Source organism: Nelumbo nucifera, chromosome 6, assembly GCF_055504915.1.
Source record: "Nelumbo nucifera cultivar China Antique chromosome 6, China Antique-T2T, whole genome shotgun sequence".
NCBI classification, from domain to species: Eukaryota; Viridiplantae; Streptophyta; class Magnoliopsida; order Proteales; family Nelumbonaceae; genus Nelumbo; species Nelumbo nucifera.
Window position 1 is genome coordinate 53,794,672 of NC_142654.1, and position 20,153 is coordinate 53,814,824.

General features: G+C 32.4%; 1 non-coding gene across 1 annotated transcript; it reads right to left on the reverse strand.

Annotated features, from left to right (window-relative positions):
* Positions 1-2,695: 2,695 nt before the first annotated feature.
* Positions 2,696-2,769, reverse strand: TRNAN-GUU (transfer RNA asparagine (anticodon GUU)). Its single transcript has one exon. It is a non-coding gene; the product is annotated as a tRNA-Asn (tRNA).
* Between the last annotated feature and the right edge of the window lie 17,384 nt (positions 2,770-20,153).

The following is a 20,153-nucleotide window of genomic DNA, read 5'->3' on the forward strand; positions in this document are numbered from 1 at the left end:
TGCAGAGTTGGGGGCAGCTAGGAGATAAAGAGATGAGGGAGAGGCGCCTAGGGCTTCAAAGAGAGAGTTATTTCACAGGAGAGGCGCCTATCTGGGTTTAGCAGATAGGAGGCGCCCTCTTGTGCTCAGTTTTTCACAAAACACTCCCTCTCTCAATTGGAATTTGCACTAGCTTCCCAAAATCTGTAGGAAATTCTGTAATTTTCCCAGTTTTTACCTAGAATTTGCACAGGGATCCTCAGAGGTCACAATATTGAATTTAACCGAAAAAAAGTACAAATTAGCTAGTCTAAGGTCTAAAATACCCTGAAATGATGCCCTTAAGACATCAAAATACAGAGTTATCAGCGGGCCAGTGCCAACACGAGCCACTTTATCGTGTCATGTCGTGTCGAGCCACATGCCTAATAATCCAAGCCTACAATAGCGAGCCAGACCTAGCATGGCTTGATTTGCACTTCTAATAAAAACCATTGATGACAACTTATTGTGATTAGGGCATGAGAGAATTATGACAATAGATAGCAGGATTATATATATTTGTTAATATCTTGTTGGGGTAAATTGGTCAATCAGCTAATTGACTAACTTCTTCGCTTTATTACACCTCTATAATGGGTTCCAAGATAATCAAATTTTCTAGAGAGCATCGATTACCTGAGAAACCGATACCCTCCTAAAGGGTGGGTAAGTTGCTTGCTTGCCCCCCAAAAATGGTAATCCCCTCATGCTTGTCTCTTTACCTGAGTAAGTGAAAACACAGAAGAATAATGACATCAAAGTTACTCAGGCATCTTTTGCCCAAGAAACACTTACTCGAATAAGCATGTTGCCCAGGTACCCAAAAACTCTACTATTAGTAATCGTAGAGTTGGGTTCAAGTTGGGTTAGGTTGCTCAAGAGGTCAATCCTAACTAAGTTGAAGTGAAATTGAGCTCGCAAAAGCTAACCCTATCCCTAACCTAATCACCAACTTGATTGACCCAACCTAACCTTTTTAGGGTTGGGTTTAAGCTAACCTAGCCCAAGGTGCGGACCGCACAAAGTGCGGACTGTGCTGTGTCGGCCCGTGGGCCATGCCTCCCTCCCCTAGGATATTTTGGGGGTCAGCCCGACACGACCCATGGCCACAGGCCGGGTAGGTCCATGGGCCGAGCATTGGGCCAAGCTGGGCTGTGGACTGGGCCAAAGCTACTTATTTAAAAAATTGAAAAAAAAACTTAAAATTTTAATTTTATATGAACTTTGATGTATACAATTGCTTATATATACAAAAATTAAATAAAATAGTATATAACATTGAAAACAATTGTTTATTTTATTAATATGTTATATACTATATATTATTATATAATTATAATTTATATAATATATTATATTATATATAATATATATAAATGTTATTATATATATATATATGGGTTGTGTCCCTGGCCAAGCCGTGCCAACTTGCGGGCCTCGAGCGGCATGGCACGACAATGCGGGCTGTGCCGGCCCGGCTTTGTCGACCTGAAACCCCAAGCCCGATATGGCCCATACAATCATGTCGTGCCACGGTATGGCCCATGGACCATCAAACCGAGTCGGGCCGGCTCAAAATCGTGCCAGGCCACGGGCGGCATGATCCGGTTTACACCTCTACCCCACATCTCAATGTTGTATTAGCCCGCTTGGCATTTGTCTACCAAAAAAATAACAGACATTAAAGTCGCATTTGGCATCAACTCTCCTATTTCTCATCCTTAGAATCCATCCAAAAAAGAATGGATTATGGATTTCTGGATTCTGAGAATTTGTGCACGTATTTGGTACAAAGCACTAATTTTCAATTATGAGAACAAGGTTCAAAATATCGATACGCTGGTAGGGCGTATTGGGCGATATCGATATTGTTTTTTTTTTTACTTTTTTTTCTATTTTTTTTTAAACTGGTTCAGGGGGGGGGGGCAGTTTAAAGCTCCTCCACCCCTTGAACCAGTCAGAACCCTGATACACCCACTATAGGGGCATATCGAGGTCTCGAAACAATACGTATCGGCTGATACGGGCCGATACGTATCAATACTTTGAACCTTGTATGGGAATCGGAATCATGTTTGGTAGACCCTGCTTTTTCAGATCAATTCTTAAATAGAAAAACTCAAACCATATTAAATAATTACCTTGACATATCATAACTTATTATCCACTAATAACAAATTTTCCAATCTATTTTTTTTCCCAAAAAAATACCCAACCAAATGATGCATTTAGGACCTTTTTTGCATGACTCAAGACGTTGAATTATTTAAAGTAGTTAACTGCATAAGCACACTCATGACTCACCTTACTAAATCTCGCATGTATCCAATGTTGTCTGTGACAATTCAGGGTACCTCTATTTCAAGCATAATAACAAAGTCTTGCATCAAAGCCTCAACTCGGTTTGCAATCTCAAGAGCTTTATGCTCAGATGTTATATTGTCTTAACATGTTAATTTGAAAAAAAAGAAGGGAAAATTTATGATGCCGTATGAGAAGAATTTTGACCAATCAAAACCCACCCATGAATTTGGATTGCCAAATGGCCAGGTTTGGAATTGTTTTAGAAGATAAAGTTAACATTCCCAATAAATTTATAGAATTTTTTTATGTTGAAGCTCTGCTAAACATCTCAATTGAGTTTTTTATTAGTATAAAAAGAATGAAGGAAAAACGCTAGAAGGAGGGCTTGAACCTCCGACCTTGTGGTTAACAGCCACACGCTCTAACCAACTGAGCTATTCCAGCTTCTTTGTTTTAATTGAGATTTATTATTTTGATTACTTTTCCACAAATAATTTTCCCATTGCGTTGTTAAAGAATTGAGGCCAACGTTGTTTACTCGAGAAAATTCAAAAATGTTAATTTTTTGCTTAAATAATTCCCGAGAAAAGAATAGCACGTTCTCAGATGTTTAGGCTTAAATAATTCCTCTTAGCTGAATGAAATGAATAATATTCTTTTTTTCCTTTGCTTAAATATAAGTAATCCTGTTTCCACCTCAACTTGATGTGGAAAGGCCACTTAACAATATTGACATGAAGGACAACAACAATTTGAATACAACCTCAACTCCATCATATAAGAATACAGCAGAAAGAGAATTGGCTGACTGTTTTATCCAACTAGAAAACTCAGGTATTGATATCAAAAAATTTCATGGTTATTCCTTTGTTGCTTTTACCCAATTAATTTCATAACTATTTCAGGTATCATGATCATCCCAACACTAGAGAAGTACTATCAAGCATGCTGATAGTCTGAATCCCTGTGATAGAACCAACCTTGTAATTAGATAGGCAAATGAATATCAGAATGGAAAGAAGGTTTGTAGTGAGATATAAAGAACTAGACAAACTCTCACCTTTACACTAGTCATCTTTAACAGTGCATTGAATCTCATAGGTATGACAGAATATTTTTCACCATTCTCCAAGGCAAAGAGGAACGATGGATCAAGTAGCTCAGTGTTGAAGGGTTTTAGACAACCAAATAAAGACATTAACAGATAAATAATTGAAAGTCTTGATTGATGGAAGTTAAAGAATCAGGAAAAAAAATATGCAGGAACAGGAACTACCTTGCTGCCCAGCTTTTGTAATATGTAAAAATTGTCTCACTCAACTTTAAAACAAGTTGATCAAAACAGAGGTCCGCCTACAAAAACAGAGACACAACTATAAGTTATAAAATTGGTAAAATAAGGGAGTTGGTTCAAGTCATTATGATAGGGGGTTTGATCATTAAAGGATAGGGAAGTATTTCAAATAATTATGTTGTTGCAAAACCTCTGCTTCAATTTCATCATACAGGAAACATTGCTTCAACACTACAAGTGCATGCTGAGCAGAATCATTATAGATGTCAAACGGAATCAGAATGCTCTCTATAAGACCAGCATTCTGTGACTCGACCACATGATCCATCAGCATCCATGGAAGAAAGCACTCTATGGGCTATGGGAAACTGCATAAGCAAAACTAAACAAGTCACACCTTTTCGTTTGCAGGAAAGCTTATAAAGTAGTCTCATTTTTCTGAAACACAAAGTGTTCTTATGTTGTCACTGAAAGCTAGAACACTAAAAACCTATCTAGCATGAGAATTAACAATAAAGTGATACTATACATACATTTAGGAAACAGCCACATAACATTAATGTCAGAATAGATAACCACAAACTAAGCTAAAAATCCTATTTGCAAAAAGTAGTCACTGATATTTTTTAGAAATCATATGGAAAAAAATCATTGATTAGAGGAGTTACTTTATGTGAACCAATCTTATGTTAATTAGGCTTCTTATTTAAAGGGTTCCATCTATGTATTATGGAGGAATCATATGGTCATTCTAGCCCACCCATAAGATAGCAGACCCTTGGGATTGACTAAATATATGTTCATATGCCAAATCCATGTCAGTTCTATATTTGTATTTAAGCTTTCCCCGAGTGATATTAGACATCCAAAGCTTCGATTTTTTATTAGAAAGGGCCAAAAACAAGAACTCGTTTTGGATGGAAGGTTTTTTAGTCTGAAATTTCCACAATGAATCAAGGGTACAAGGAGGAATTTTCAGGAGTACTTCTTATCTAAGCAACCTGATTAGCAGATCTGTCTATACTAATCAATACACACATCCAAGAAAGCAGTTTTGTCCGAAAGGACAAATTGTCTCTTGTAGAATCTGCACTGTTGCATAATACACACCTTGAATAATCAATCAATACACCCTTATGTTGTGTGTTAGTTAATCTCATGGAATATTCTATGCATTTATAAAACCCAAACCACTTATGTTGTTTTCTGGAACCATTTCCTCTAATGGTTTTGTTTTCTGTAAAAAAAGCACATGTCATATCAGAAAAACTATACAATACAGTTTTGCTGATATAGTAGTTGATTTTGTTTTATAAACAGCCATTCTCATTGTTGAACACCCCCTTAGATTTTTTTAACACACTAAAACTCTCTCATGTTTCTCTCAACTTTCTTTCAATAGAATTTATCTTCAAAACACCTCCAGAATGATTTCTACTTTAGAATAAGGGTTTGACTATAACAATGAACTAGTATCAACCAATCAGATACTTGTATTATTTGTTTTTTGATATTATAATAATTAAATAGATATTATTAAATTAATATATTTGTTCTGTGGGTTTGTATACTTATTTCTTTTTTTTTAAAGAATAAGGTAAGGTAATTCATTCAAAAGGAAATCAAATACAAAGGAAAACCCTGTACAATGAGATTCTGTAACAGGGAGGAAACAGACCCAATACACCCCACCTGAAACACAAGACAACTATATATTTCTTACAAAAAGAAAATATTGATAAAAAAATAAAAGAACTTGTGTGTCTATCTCTAAATAGAGAGAGATTTTCCAACCATGTAAACAACATTCCCAAAATCTTATTGAACACTTCTTTTGTTCTCTGCACCCTTCAAAAATTCTTCTATTTCTTTCACACCATACTGCCCCGAAAACTGTTGAGGGCTTACTCCAAGCTACTTTTCCAGCTTTGCTTAGCCCCCTTACATGCCAAGTTCCTAAGAATTCTTTCACACTAGCCAAGAAACACAATTTCACTCCAAAATGCTGCAGTAGTCATACCGAAATCCAGTAGACGAGATCACAATGGAGCAACAGATGTTCATGCTTATTTCTTTTTTTTTTTTTTTCTTTTTTGTTAGGGTTCAATCAGCACACATGTTGGTTTATGTTGTCTTGAACCCTAAAAGATTTCAATACCGTAACCAATAAGCAAGGAAGAATTTGAAATTCTGTCTAATTAAGCAAGGAGATGTGGTGATAACAGAATCTTTGGCAACTGTTTTTGGAGTTTAGAAAGCCAAAGAGTTGGGCTTTGAAAGATTAGTTATTGAAGGTGACTCCAAAATAGTTGTGAACTGGCTAAAGAAGGGGAAAGGAGTATCTTGGCACCTAAGGAATGATCTTAGGCAGTTCAAATGACTCTCTAAGGACATGTTTATTCAAGTTGACTGGGTTAGGAGATCTGCCAATAGTTTGGTAGATGGTCTAGCCAAGCAAGGGGTATAGAGACAGGCTATGTTTTAGCTTTTGGCCGGGCTCAGTTGTATTTAGACACCTAGTGTCTACTTGTATCTTTCACAGCTTCCTTTTGTTCTGCTTTCTTATAATTTAAAAAAAAAAATCATTTCTGAGTTACTAATAAAAAAAACTTAAAATCCTGTCCAATCAACACTTAATCATCATCATCATATTCTTTTCTTTCCACTACTTTTCCTTTTCCTAGACAAAAATAGAGGGCCAGCCCTTATATTTTCTAAATTTTCTTTTCTTTCTTTTTTTTCTCATAAATATGTTGATTTTCTATGTTTTAGAGTGAGTAATATTAACCAAGCAATAAGGCTGTACAAATTGAGGAGTCAGTTCAGATCAACTACTTCTACAAATTCCAACCTTACTTCAAGCAGATCTCACTGGTAACTTCCTTCCTTGAAAATTGTAATTCTATGCAGCATATAGAACTCCATGATGGAATTCTTAATTGAAAGCACCAACTTAGTTAAATAGGGCCTGAGAGAAGTCATCCCCAGCTTAGGAAACTAACAATTAATGTACCAATCAAAACTTATCAGAATCTTGAACATGGACAATAATCAGAAGATAGTAATGTATATCTACCTCTTTATGGGTGCGAGTGTTTTATTTACATGCCTGTGAATGAGAGAGTAAAAGAATAGAGCATGCTAGTTTTCTTGAAGTAAGATTATTATAATTTATAATTCCATTTTAGTTTCTTTAACTTAATTTAATTTGAGTCCTCAGAAGAAATTGAGGGCCAAATCTTCTAAAGGTACTTAACCCATGTCCTTTTTGGCTTGCCCCTAGCTCAAAATGACACTATACTATTTGGTTGCAATAAGAGAATTAAGATGAATTATGATGCTAGATGAATTAGTGTATGGGCAGATATGAAGCTAAATCTGGATCCTAAAAATTCCTGTCCCTGATGTCTAGCTTGATGTCTGGTTAACTAGTCAATTGGATTTCAAATGCATGTCATTCTGCTCTTTTGACCATTCATAGGGAGCTTCATTACTGATAACAAACACAGACATATTAGCCTGGGCGCAAATATTAAACTTTGAGAGAAATAAGAAGTCTGAAAATTGGAAAATAAACATTTGGACAAACATGTTAATGTAGTCTAACAAATGTGTAGAACAATCTGGTAAAGTGTAGAAGGTTGAAATGTGGATCAAGAGAAAGCCATGAATGCACACTTTCATAGAAGAGCTTGATCATTGGGAGGGATGGGACATGGTGGTCATTATAAATCATCAAATGGGAAAATCTCCACACATCCATGGAAATGTGATGGATCATAACTTTCCTCTGCACACAAGTTGTAAACCTACAAACACCGACAAAAAAAAAAAACATTGTTGCAAAGTAAAAAATTAAGTTCCAAAATCTATAAATATACTAAATTATATAATTGTTGTTTAACTTGTGGATCAATAACGTTTTTTTTTCCAACAAAAAAAAAATATTGGATCAATGTTTGCTGATTTCTCTTGCAGTCATGTAGAGTCTGCTATGTAGGTTATAGTTATAAATTAATATTGTCTAGTAGTTATTGATAAAGAGAAATGCATTGCTATTCTTAATGAGCAGTTTTGATCTTAGTGATTTTTTGTTGATGTTCTTTGTAGAACACATTTTTGTTACAAAGATATTTTTTCATCTTTTTTAATTTTTACATTTTTGTTATAATGGTGTTTAACAATAGAAGCATTTATGACTAATAGGTAATGTTGGCCATCTTCCGCAACTTGTATAGTTGTACCTGATCAGGTCCGCAAGCTAAAGCAGCTTACTATGCTTACACTTGCTGAGACAAATAAGGTATTCTTTATATATCTTGTTTACTACCTGTTCTTGATGGTTTTTACTCATTTTAAATATCAGCTATTATGTTTTGAAATTTGTGGTGATTTGTCTGCTAGTACTTAGTGTCCTATTTAGTCTATCATGGACACAAATACTAGAGATGTAATCTTCTATGTGTCAACAAATCTGACTGAGAACATTGGGAAAGCATGGACCGTGGAATTTGCATGAGTAAAGTATTTACCACACAAGAAGATGCCTTGTAAATTCTAGCATCATATGCCTATGGAAAAGGGCAAAGTTAATCTTTGTTACCTAGGAATATTCTATAAGAAAAGTTGGAATTCCTTCTAAACAATATGCAGTAGTACCCCCCTCCCCCCATAAGTCTTTTAAAGTAAGAGTAGTTCTAGAGAATAAGAGATCTGAAATGAGTAGGGTGGTTAAGAATAAAACTGTGGGACTGTTTGTTTAGTAGATATTCTTATAGGATATGGGGGTTCTGTTATCTTTGGATTGTTTAATCCTTCACAGTAACTAATACAACGAAGGAAATATGCGGATATTGATAAAAAAAAAATATAAGTGTGGGATTGTGGTTGTATTGGCAGATGAGAAAAATCAGTTATCTTGCTAGAGACGTGGGAGCAACATTCAGCAGATTCAAAGATCAAGTAAATCTTTAGCAGATGCACTTGCCAAGAAAAGGGCCAACAGAATACAAATATATTTGGGGCTCATCCCTAGGGAGGATATTTCTATAAAATGCAAGAGAAAAAAATCATTTCCTTACCAGTCCAAGAAGAACATCTCAAAGAAAGAAAATACAAAGCCAATGAAGAAGATGAAGATACCCTTGACAAATGTGTCTTAGCTGGTCTTGGTCTGAACTTTTAGAGACTGTAAGACGTTGAAAGTATTTATGTCCAACCAAGTTGAAAAATGCTGATGAGATAAAGGTTTCCAAACTATTATAGTCAAAGAAAAATGACTTGCATGATTGTATCCCATGTCAAGACTTTGTAAAGGTTGGAACCTAACATATTTGCCCTTTTAATACTTGAAATAATTTGCAATTGAGTCTACTACAGTCATTTCTTTTATGCATCACCTTGTCAGACAAAAGTTTTATTGGATGCTTAGCATGGCCTCCACATACAAGTAAGTATCTGGGCCTACAAAGTCAAGATAGATTTTGTTTGGTTGATAGAAATCCAGGCCTTGTGTTGATGCTTTACTGGTTATTTACTAAGTTGCAATTTAAGTCATCGTAGAAGTCAAGAAGTTCCTTTGGTTGCCACACCACCATAAGGGCAAGAGAGAATTTTTCAGGTCCACTTACGATCTGAATTCATATTCCCCCCACATACATAGGAAATTCATATCTTTCACAGCTTGGTCTGCATTTATGGAACTACATGGTTACTTCTTTCTTGATGATCCTATGCCTTTAGATAGCATAGCCATGCATGTATATGTCGCCCCACTCATGAAGTGATTATGTGTTGGTATGATCTGTATTAAAAGAAACTCTATTGTCTTTTTCTTTCTTTCTTTTTTTTGGCGGGGGAGGGGTTTAATTACCATGATGTTTTCTGATTTCCTATTTTGGTAAATTTGTAGGCTATTGAGATCTCAAGCAATGAGTATGAACCATCTGAGAAAGACATTTTATATGCTGAAGCAATGGTGTAGCCTTTCTTGAATTCGTGCTGGATGATCATATACAATGAAAACTTCGAATGCCCTCAGACAAAGTAAAACCTCTCTCTCTCTCTCTCTGATATACCTTTTACTATATAATGCCTGAAGCTTTAGCAAGTGGCTTAATGCTAGTGTCACTTTTTTACTAACATGATATAACCTCATGATCTTTTTTTTTTTTTTTAATTGAAGGGACTAATAATCTACTGTTGTCTCATTCTTTCACTCTTTCCTCCTGTCCAGCTCCAGCTCAGGGAATAAAATAAAAGAATCTAGTTGTCATCATCAACGGCAACACCCTTCAAAGAACCGGTTCCAGTCTTCTTCAGCAGCAAGAGGTTATGAATGTTGGGCATCACACCACTATTTTCGATCGTGGATTACTCTATATTTGATTTTAGGTTGTTAAAAAAAGAAGTCATCTACTCAAAAGGAAGAATGAATATAACGAAGGCTGAATGTTGTGTTTTTTTGTTTTTTTTTCTTAAAATGATGATGTAAGTCAATTGGAATTTTATGGATAAGATGTATCTTTTTGGATTTTATATATATTTTCATACAGGTGTATCAATTGAAATTTTAACGTAACAATATTCACAATATATTGCACTTTAAAAAAAAAATTGGAACATTTTTAAAGGCGGCCAAAAGTGCTTCTAAATATTAAAGCATATATCTTTAGAGACAGTCAAAAGTGCCTCTAATTGAGATTTTTCCTTTTCTTAGGTTTTTTTTAAAGGCACATAAAATTACTGCAAAATCATTTAGAGGTGTTCAAATGCGCCTCTAAATCGAACTTTCAGAGGCACTTATAAGTGCCTCTATACAGGATTTTTAGTGTCAATGAAATAGAGGCAGTCGTATGTGCCTCTAAAAGTCTGATTTAGAGGCGGTTTATAAATCCGCCTCTAATGCTCAACCAAGCGCCTCTAAAACATTTAGCGACAGGGCTTTTAGAGGTACTCACCTGGCCGCCTCATATTTCCTTTAGAGGCATTTTTTCAGCTTTTAGAGGCAGTTATGGCCACCTCTATAGATGAATTTTCCAGTAGTGTATCAATTTCTCTCATTCTCTCTCTACTATCATTCTCCCTCAATCTCTCTCAATCTATTGTTCTCCCTCAGTTTTTCTCACACTCCTCTTGTTTTTTTCTTTTTTTTTTTCTTATACACTTATATGGTATTAATCAGACAATATAAAAGAATATAAGACCAACTTGATATAGTTCAAAAATTATTGCACCAATTTGATAAAAATTTACAAGAAACTCTTAACTATGAAATTTACACCAATTTGATAGAAATTTATAACTTGATTGTACAAGTGGTTGGTCCCTTTAGTTCTTTTATACAATATGATTAATATTATAAAATTTTGTAAGAAAAATAAAAAAAGAATGAGAGAGGTAACGATAGAAAGATTGAGGAAAACTATAGAGATTGAGGGAGAAGGAGATATTAACCAAGAGGGAAAGTAAGGAAGAAGAATGAGAGAGAGAGAGAGAAACCGATGTTTTGATTTGGCTACATACCAAAGCTAAAAGAGTGGGAGATCGAGAGATGACTATAGGAGTTAGAGAGAAGGGAGGGAGATCGAGAGACAGAGGGAGCAGAAGATAAACTAAAAACCTATTTTTGGTATATGCTTTTTTCTGTGTCCAACATGGATTAAGAATCCAATGATGTCAATATCCACAAAAGCCTCTGTTGACATGGCAGAGGTTTTTATAATTTGAAATGTAGAGTCAGTTGTTAGAGTTTTGTTAGTGTCTGGACCAACCTACAACCTTATTTTAAATGTATAACTGGATTTGACTATAATTTTCCCTTTAAATCATATATTTCATTTACATTATATAAATAATAGATTAAGAGTCTCATGTTGTCAACATCCACACATGGTAGAGGTTTTATAATTTGAAATGTAGAGCCAGTTGTCAAAGTTTTGTTGGTTTCTGGACCAACATACGACCTAATTTTAAATGCATAACCGAATTTGACTATAATTTTTCCTTTAACTTATATATTTCATTTACATTATATAAATAATATTTTCTTTTTCAATATAATGAATGCATAATATTAGAAATGTACCAAATATTTTATTTTTTATAAATATATAACATTAGATATGTGCCCAAAATTTTCTCTATCTTTTTTTTTAATTTTTGTGATTCTTTTTATTTTTCTACTTTTAAAAATTTTATTATTTGACTATGGCATCATTTCATTTCTAGGTAGATTTTAAATTTGGAATTCCATTTTCATCATTAATAAAAATACTTTTTACATTTCATACTTATTTATTTTAAATTTTTATTATTTAATTATGGAATTATTTATTAATCCATTTAACCCCAAATGATCGAATTGCTTGCCCACTACCGGGAGGGAAGAAAATGGTTTTTTTACAAATTAGTTTTCAAAATATTTATTTTTATACTATTAAAATTAATATTGTGAATTTAATTACAAGAATTCAATGATGAGAAAAATATATCTTAAATATAGGATTTAGTGAGACAGAATAGGAAAATATTTTTATTTCCAATTAGTTTTAAATTTTACATTAAATTTCCATCATTAATAAAAAACATTTCTTATTTATAATACTTATTATAGTTTAATATGTATGCTAAAAATGTTCCTACTTTTTTTAATTTATATTTTTTTTCATTTGATCAATTTTTGAATTTTATTATTTGATCATAGCAATATGGATTAACCCATTTAACCCAAAATGGTTTAATTTCTTACAACTACCTAAATGAAAACTCTATTTTTTATAGGTAGATTTTAAAAGTATAAGCTTTTATATTATTGAAATTATTAATTTATTAAGTATGGATTTAATTAATAGAACTTAATGATGAGAAGAAACAAAAATAACTTAAATATAAGATTCCTTGAACATGAATGCAAGTTAATAAATTAAATATTGGATTTATTGTGAGGGAATTGAATGCATTGAATATCATAAAATTACCTCTTTTCAACTCATTTATTATTAATAACCAATTACCCTATTTGCCCTCACTTTTTATCAATAAATTTAAATGTAGGGGGGTAAATTTTGCCCTCAAAAAAATTCTAGAAATATTCTTGAGGCCATGTTTGCCCACCACAGGGAGGGAAGAAAATGGTTTTGTTTTTAAATTACTTTTCAAAATATTTATTTTTTATACTATTAAAATTAATATTGTGGATTTAATTACAAGAATTTAATGATGACAAAAATATATCTTAAGTATAAGATTTAATGAGAGAGAATAGGAAAATATTTTTATTTCCATCTGGTTTTAAATTTTACATTCAATTTCCTTCATTAATAAAAAATTTCTTATTTATCATACTTATTAATATTTAATATGTATGTTGAAAATGTTCCCAATTTTTTTATTTTTTTGATTTTATCTATTTTTGAATTTTATTATTTAATTGTTGTAACATGGATTAATCCATTTGACCCAAAATGATTTAATTTCTTACCACCACCTAGATGAAAATTTTATTTTTTATAGGTAGATTTTAAAAGTATAAGCTTTTATGTTATTGAAATTATTAATTTATTATGGATTTAATTAATAAAACTTAATGATGAGAATAAACAAAAATAACTTAAATATAAGATTCCTTGAACATGAATGCAAATTAATATTGAATATCATAAAATTACCTCTTTCCAAATCATTTAATATCAACAACTAATAACCCTATTTGCCCTTATTTTTTATCAATAAATTTAAATGTAGAAGGGTAAATTTTATCCTAAAAAAATTTCAAAAATATTCTTGAGCCCATTCATGCTTTTTAAAGTAGTATAGATTTGCACTGTACATATTTGTATTTATACTCTTTCCAAACTGAGTCAAAGGAGACAAATTGTGTGAAAATAAGGGAGAAATAGAATGTTACGGGAAAGTTCCTAGGGAATCTCATAAAATTCATTTGGTTGTGATTGGTTAAAGTGCAATTTTATTTGTACTAGTACAAATGTATGGGAGTGCAAATGTAAAAATGCAAATTCTTGTTTAATTTTGTTTTGGAATCTACTTTATTCTGCTTCATGTCTTAATTTACTTCATTTGTACCAGTGCAAATTTATTTGCATTGCAACCAAACACAACCTTAAGGACTTCCCCTCGATTTTATATTTCTCTCTTATTTTCTATGAACCAAACACAACCTTGCCTTGGCGGAGTCCTACCTGTCAATTGGTTTGAGGAGAACTAGAAGTCTCTCAGAAACATATTCAAAGACCACATGTTTAGTATTCAAGAGGCTTATGTTATTGAGACCACCATTATCTTTTTCAAATCATATATAAAACTCAATTAATGTTATTTATTCTTGAAATATATGCCGTATGAGGACATACATTTCCATCGGTAATTTTAGATGTCCAAGGATTCTTTTACAATAAAAATAAAAATAATGGTATTAGTTTTTATTTTTTTTTACAAAAAAAAAGAAAAAACTTATATTCATTCTGTGGTGTGATTGACCAATATGCCAAAAGCTTTAAGACTAATGGAATGTATCAATCCAAACATTTAGGACTGTAACATAGTACCATGCATGCTTCCACAACAGATGTCTTGGCAGCTTCACTCTAGACAGTTCTCACTCTAGTGCTACGTAGTAGCCTTTTCCATCTGGCGATTTTCACTCTACTAGGTAGCCTTTCTCCCAAGTAGCCCTTTCCATGATTCAAACTTGAGACGTGGTGTTAGTCTTTAATACCAAATACCAAATGTTTGACCAATATGCCAAGAGGCTTAAAAATGATGGAATGTGCCAAACAAAGCATTTTAACATTTTAGGACCATAACACATTCATTTAAAATATTGGAAATGAATACACCATAGTCCTACAAAGCATGGGGGCCTTAAATATATTCGTTATATTTACAAAACTTGTTCATCAACGGCTTTATCTAGGGGTGCAAAGTCAGCCGGACAGGGCTGGGTTTAAGCTCAACCCAAGCACAATCCTAAGAAGTGGGCCCAAAGCCCGAATTATTTAACCCGGTCCCTGACTGAATTGAAATTTAATGCATTAGAGTTGGGCTCAAGTTGGTCAATTGGTCAATTAACCCACATTAAATTTAATGTAAATGCATGTATATATGTATGCATGTGTATGACTTATTAAACAGTATGCATATATGTGTTTGTATGTGTATATATATAGTAAGACGGTCTATGTAATCATGCCTCTCCTTGCTCCAAACCATGGTCTTTAAAAACGAACCGATGATTGAACCGGTCAGGGGTCTGGTTATTGGTTCGAACGGTCCAACCGTTTGACTTGAACGATCGGCCTGTTTTGACAAAAAAATAAAAAAAAAATTAAAATATTGGAAAACAGTCAAAACCATTCGAACGGTTCAAACAGTTAACCGGCCGGTTCAGCGGTTTGCTGACCAAAATCATTGATTTTGGAGGAAAACGGAACCGGTTCAGGTGAACGATTCCCAATTTTTCGGTCCAACCATCCAGTCCAGTCCGGTTTTGAAAACAGTGCTCCAAACCCCTTCCTAATTTCCTTTTTTTTTTTAATTCCACATAATTCCATTAAACCAATAAGTATATAACATAGACTTAATTATTTCTAACAACCATAAAGAAAGAGGGATTTGCTTTTTTAATGTTTAGCCAAGTGGCACCACTTTCCCTCACTTTCTCTTAAATTGTCTCTAATTCTTATATATCTCCTACATTATCTCTAATTCCTATTTATCTCTTAAATTATCTCTAATTTACTAGAGGGATTCTCTCATATACTATCTCTAATTCCTATTTATCCTCTCCCCCACTTTTTATCTACACCTATCTAAAGAATGTTTCAATTAAAAATTTTCAGAATTTTTTAGATATTATAACAAAATTATATACTAACTTTAAAATATTTATTCAACACACAAAAATTAAATATAATAGATTTAATAATATTCATATTATAAATAATTCTATATGTTTACAAAATTCATCATGAAATTATGTAGTAACAATGTAAATTATAATTTTACAAATTATTCAATTTAAGTGTTGTTAAAATAATAAAAATCTAAAATAAAAAAATTATTTAAATAATTCAATAACTAAATCTATTAAATAACAAAACATTAAAAATAGCTAAATAATTATATAATAAAATATTTAATATTATGTAATAACTTTAAAATAAATAAAATTAAAATAATGAAAAATTTTAAATATTTTACATATTGTTTAAAAATTCAAATAATGAAATATTTAACATGACTGTATTTTAAATATCTAAAATAACGAAATTGTGTAATAAATTAAAAAAATCTTAAAAGTAGAAAAATAATTATAATAGATATAATAATATTTATGTTAATAATAATTTAATATTTTACAAAATTATGCAATAATAGTAATAATTATAATTTTACAGGTTATTAAATTCAATAAATAATTAATATTTTAATTTATTAAATAAAATAACTAATTTCAGTTATATCAATTAATAATTATAGAAATTAATTTAAAAAATAATAATATTTATTAGTAATGATTTTAAAATAATAGTGTATATTCATTATATATTATATATACCAAAATTAATATTTATTGTATTTTTAGTATTATTTATTGTTTTTTTGATAAATATGTTTTCAATAATTATTTATATATCTATTTTTGTTTTGCTATTTAATAGAAAATTTTTAGTAATTATTGGAGATTAAACAACTATTATTAAAATTTGAAATTTAATTTATTGTATTTATTGAATTTTTATAATTTATTTTTAGTAACTATGTATTTTTATAATCTATTGATTAATATTTATTAGAAGTTAAACTATTATTTGAGATTACACTATTTATTGACTAATTTAATATATTTTTAGTATTTATTGTATTTTTATTAGATATCTATTATATTTTCATTATAAATTTATTTTTAATAATTATGTATTTTTTCTATAAATTTTCAAAAATTAGTAGAGATTAAACTATTGTTATTTATTAGAGGCTAGACTATTAATTTAGCTGAAATCGACTTGGTCAGGTCAAGAGTTTTTCACTCGAAACCGACTAACCATTAGTGAAACCCCGCTAACTCGGGTTGTATCAGTTTGTATCTATTTTCGGTTTGGTTTCTTTGTTCAAAAGATTTAAATATAAAAATTAAACTTAAATTTAGTAAATTATGGTGGTATTATTAATAAATAAATTAAAAAATAAATTTATGATATAAAATATTTTAGAGTAAGCAATATAGGAATTTTCCTACTTTTTTGTATTAAAAAATCATATTTAAAATATAAAACAATATATATATATATATATGGTTAGGTCAGTTTACAAATGGCCAAACCAAAACTGACCAACTTGGGTCGAGTTCAATCAGATTGGTCATTAAAAAGTTAAAATATTAAACAATTATATACTCTTATGTGTTTCTATTGTTTAGCTTTCGCTTAATAAAGCATGGGTCCTTGCTAGTGTGTGTGTTGTGTGTGTATGTGTGTGTGTATATATATATATATATCAAGGGTGATCATGGGTTGGGTTTTGCCTTCATAACAATGTGTTTGGGCTAGGCCCAGGCCCGATCCAGCCCGCATTATGGGCCTAAGAATATAAGCTTGGGCCCGGGCCGGGCTGGGCCTAATTTATTGTATTTCAGTTCCATAATTTAATAATTATACTTTTTTTTCCACTTATTGTCGTGGAGACTATAGTAACTTGTAAGAAACTTTAAACTTAATATCAAGATAAAAGCTTCTAACATAAAAGAAATTAAATAATTATACCTTGTAATTTATAAGTGTTAATTGGTGGTTTTGTGAAATTGGTGAGAGAGAGAGACGAGAACGGGAAGATTAGGGTTTAGTAATTTCTATATTTCATTAAATACTAAATTAGAATTTGGTAAGATCTAGGACCCTAGGATTAAAATCTTTAATTTCATACGAATCTTTATTTAATATATAAAATATCAATTATCAAATATTTTTAAATAATATATATATATTTGGGCCGGGCCCGGGCTAGGCCTAAAAATTAGACCCAAGTCTGGCCCTAAATTTTGAGGGCCCGGGCCCAAGCCAGGCCTTAGAAAAAACACCTAGGCCTAAGCTCAGATTTTCCAGACTAAACCGGACTAAACTGAAATAGATATATATATATATATATATATAACACAGGCTGAGTTTGGATTAGAATAAGATATGGCCGGGCTTAAATTAGTTTGAGCTACATAAGAATTTAGGTACACACATAAAAAAGCCCAAACTTTTTGGTACAAACCAACTGAAGACTGAAAGTCCATTCACAGCCCCGTGTAAAATTACAGGGTGGGTCGGTCTGGGTTCGGGTTGGGCCATCTTCCAATGAGCTCCTGACCCTTAGTATGTAAACGATTTACAACAGCTGCCACATCATAACAGATGGTTAGTCAATCCAGCGATGTTGAGTTGGATCGCCTGTTTCGCCCTATGGATGAGTCGATGAGACTTGAGAGACCACCACTCAGCTAGGCATTACCTGCTGCATAAATAATAGTATCATCTTGATTTAAAATAATGAAACCAGTTGCAGCCTTCATCTTCACTGTATGGAAGGAGCCATCTATATTAAGTTTGAAATCATTCTGAACCTGTGACACAAAAGCAACTGGAGGTACTCTGCCATAGTTATCCTGTTTAACATCAGATATATATATATAATTTTTCTGTCATGATTCATCAATGAGGTTATCAAACTGGAAATTTCATTAAAGAAAATTGCTTAGAGTTCAAGGTGTAAAATCCCAACAAACCCCAACATACTCCATGGACCCAAAGTCCACCCTATAATTAATTTGCTTATTGGGTTTGACTCACAAATGGAAGAGTTCGGATCTCCTGCAAACATAAACTTTGCCCACATTTATTGCAGTCATATATGGAGAATATCTCATCCTCTGCATAGTATTATGTAGGGGACTTTAGGAGTTCAAATCAATTCCCCACAACGTCCCACAGTACATTTTCGTCATGTATTAAAAACATCTCTTGATAATAATACCAAAAATGATAATATCATCATCGGGAGATGTGGGGTGGGAGAATCTTGTGGGGGGCTGATTTTAGCCCCTAATTCTATTGCTCAGCTATCTTTATAAAATATATAGTATATCCATATAAAATGACAATTTTAGACATTACTATAAAAAACTTGATATAATATGCTATACATTCACAATTATAAACAAGATGACTTACAGGAAGCCAACATTATATAACAAAAATGTTATTTGTACATTGAAATCTAAAGCTGTATGAATTAATTGCTCTTGATTATCCAGAAAAAAAAAATAAAAAAATAAAAAGAATCGAATAATCCATTACCCTTTCCTTTGTTATAAATAAATGGGGGGTACTCCTATGCTTTGAGGAACAAATGTTTGAGTGGCACCCAGAGTTCCTCCAAACCCTTCAGTAGGGGAAATGGAGCAGATGGCTCGGCAAATCACTACTGAAGCGGCTGGAGGAACTCTAGGTGGCACCAAACGTTACTCTGCTAGCTCTCGCCCCTTCAATTGTTAACATGCTTAAGCTTTGTTTACTTTGGCCCTATTGGATGGTCACTTACTCCCATATATATAATTTATCTATACATTCAAGATTTCAGACTACTCTATGCCATGACCCATAATATCCATCCAAGGTGAAGACCAGCAACTTAATTCGGTTGAGGATGAACTTGGTCGTTCTTGCAGACTGTTTCTTCTCAAGTCCCAGGTTCATTGAACTTGGTCTTATTCATAGCTCTCTGATGACAATAGAATCATAGCTTTTTCTAGTTGTAGTGATTTGGCTGATTATATCAAAGAATGTTCCAATATTCCCATTGAAGCTTCAGGTTCATCACTCATATTAGAGCTGCTACTTGCATTGTCGATATCAGTCCCTATTCCACTTTTCACCAAGAATAACATCTCTTGATTTTTCTTCCTCTCCATTTTCAATATATATATAGAGAGAGATATGAACACAATTCCAACATATATACATCAGACTATAATGTTGCGCCCTGTGCCTTTGCCATGATTGCTTATGATGCCACAGAACATCAAACAATGCGTTTGCAGAGTTACTCTAGAGTAGCTCCTTTGATAAACAACTTGGTCTTCAACTAAATCTTTCTTTGGAAATTAAGGCTAACCTGAAAAAACTTGTTGAGTCATTTTGTCTAATCACTATCTAGTTGAGTGGCATGTGCAATATTTTTGGACATAGAGTGAGGATATAGCATAAAGAATACATGCATGGACCAAATCAATGGTGGTCTAAACATGAGGCCAAGACAAGTAGTGGCATTATATAGTAAGGATAATGCATGTGTTTTATTTTTGCAAGGTTATTTTGTTAAAGAAATTGCAAGTGAGAGAGAGAGAGATGGAAGGGTTATTATGTGAAACTCTTCTTTTTCTAACACTCTCTTAAGCTTAGAGGTGTAAGTCAGGTCGTGCCGCCTATGGCCCAGCACAATCGCCCGTGGGCCATGTCAGGCCCGGCACGAT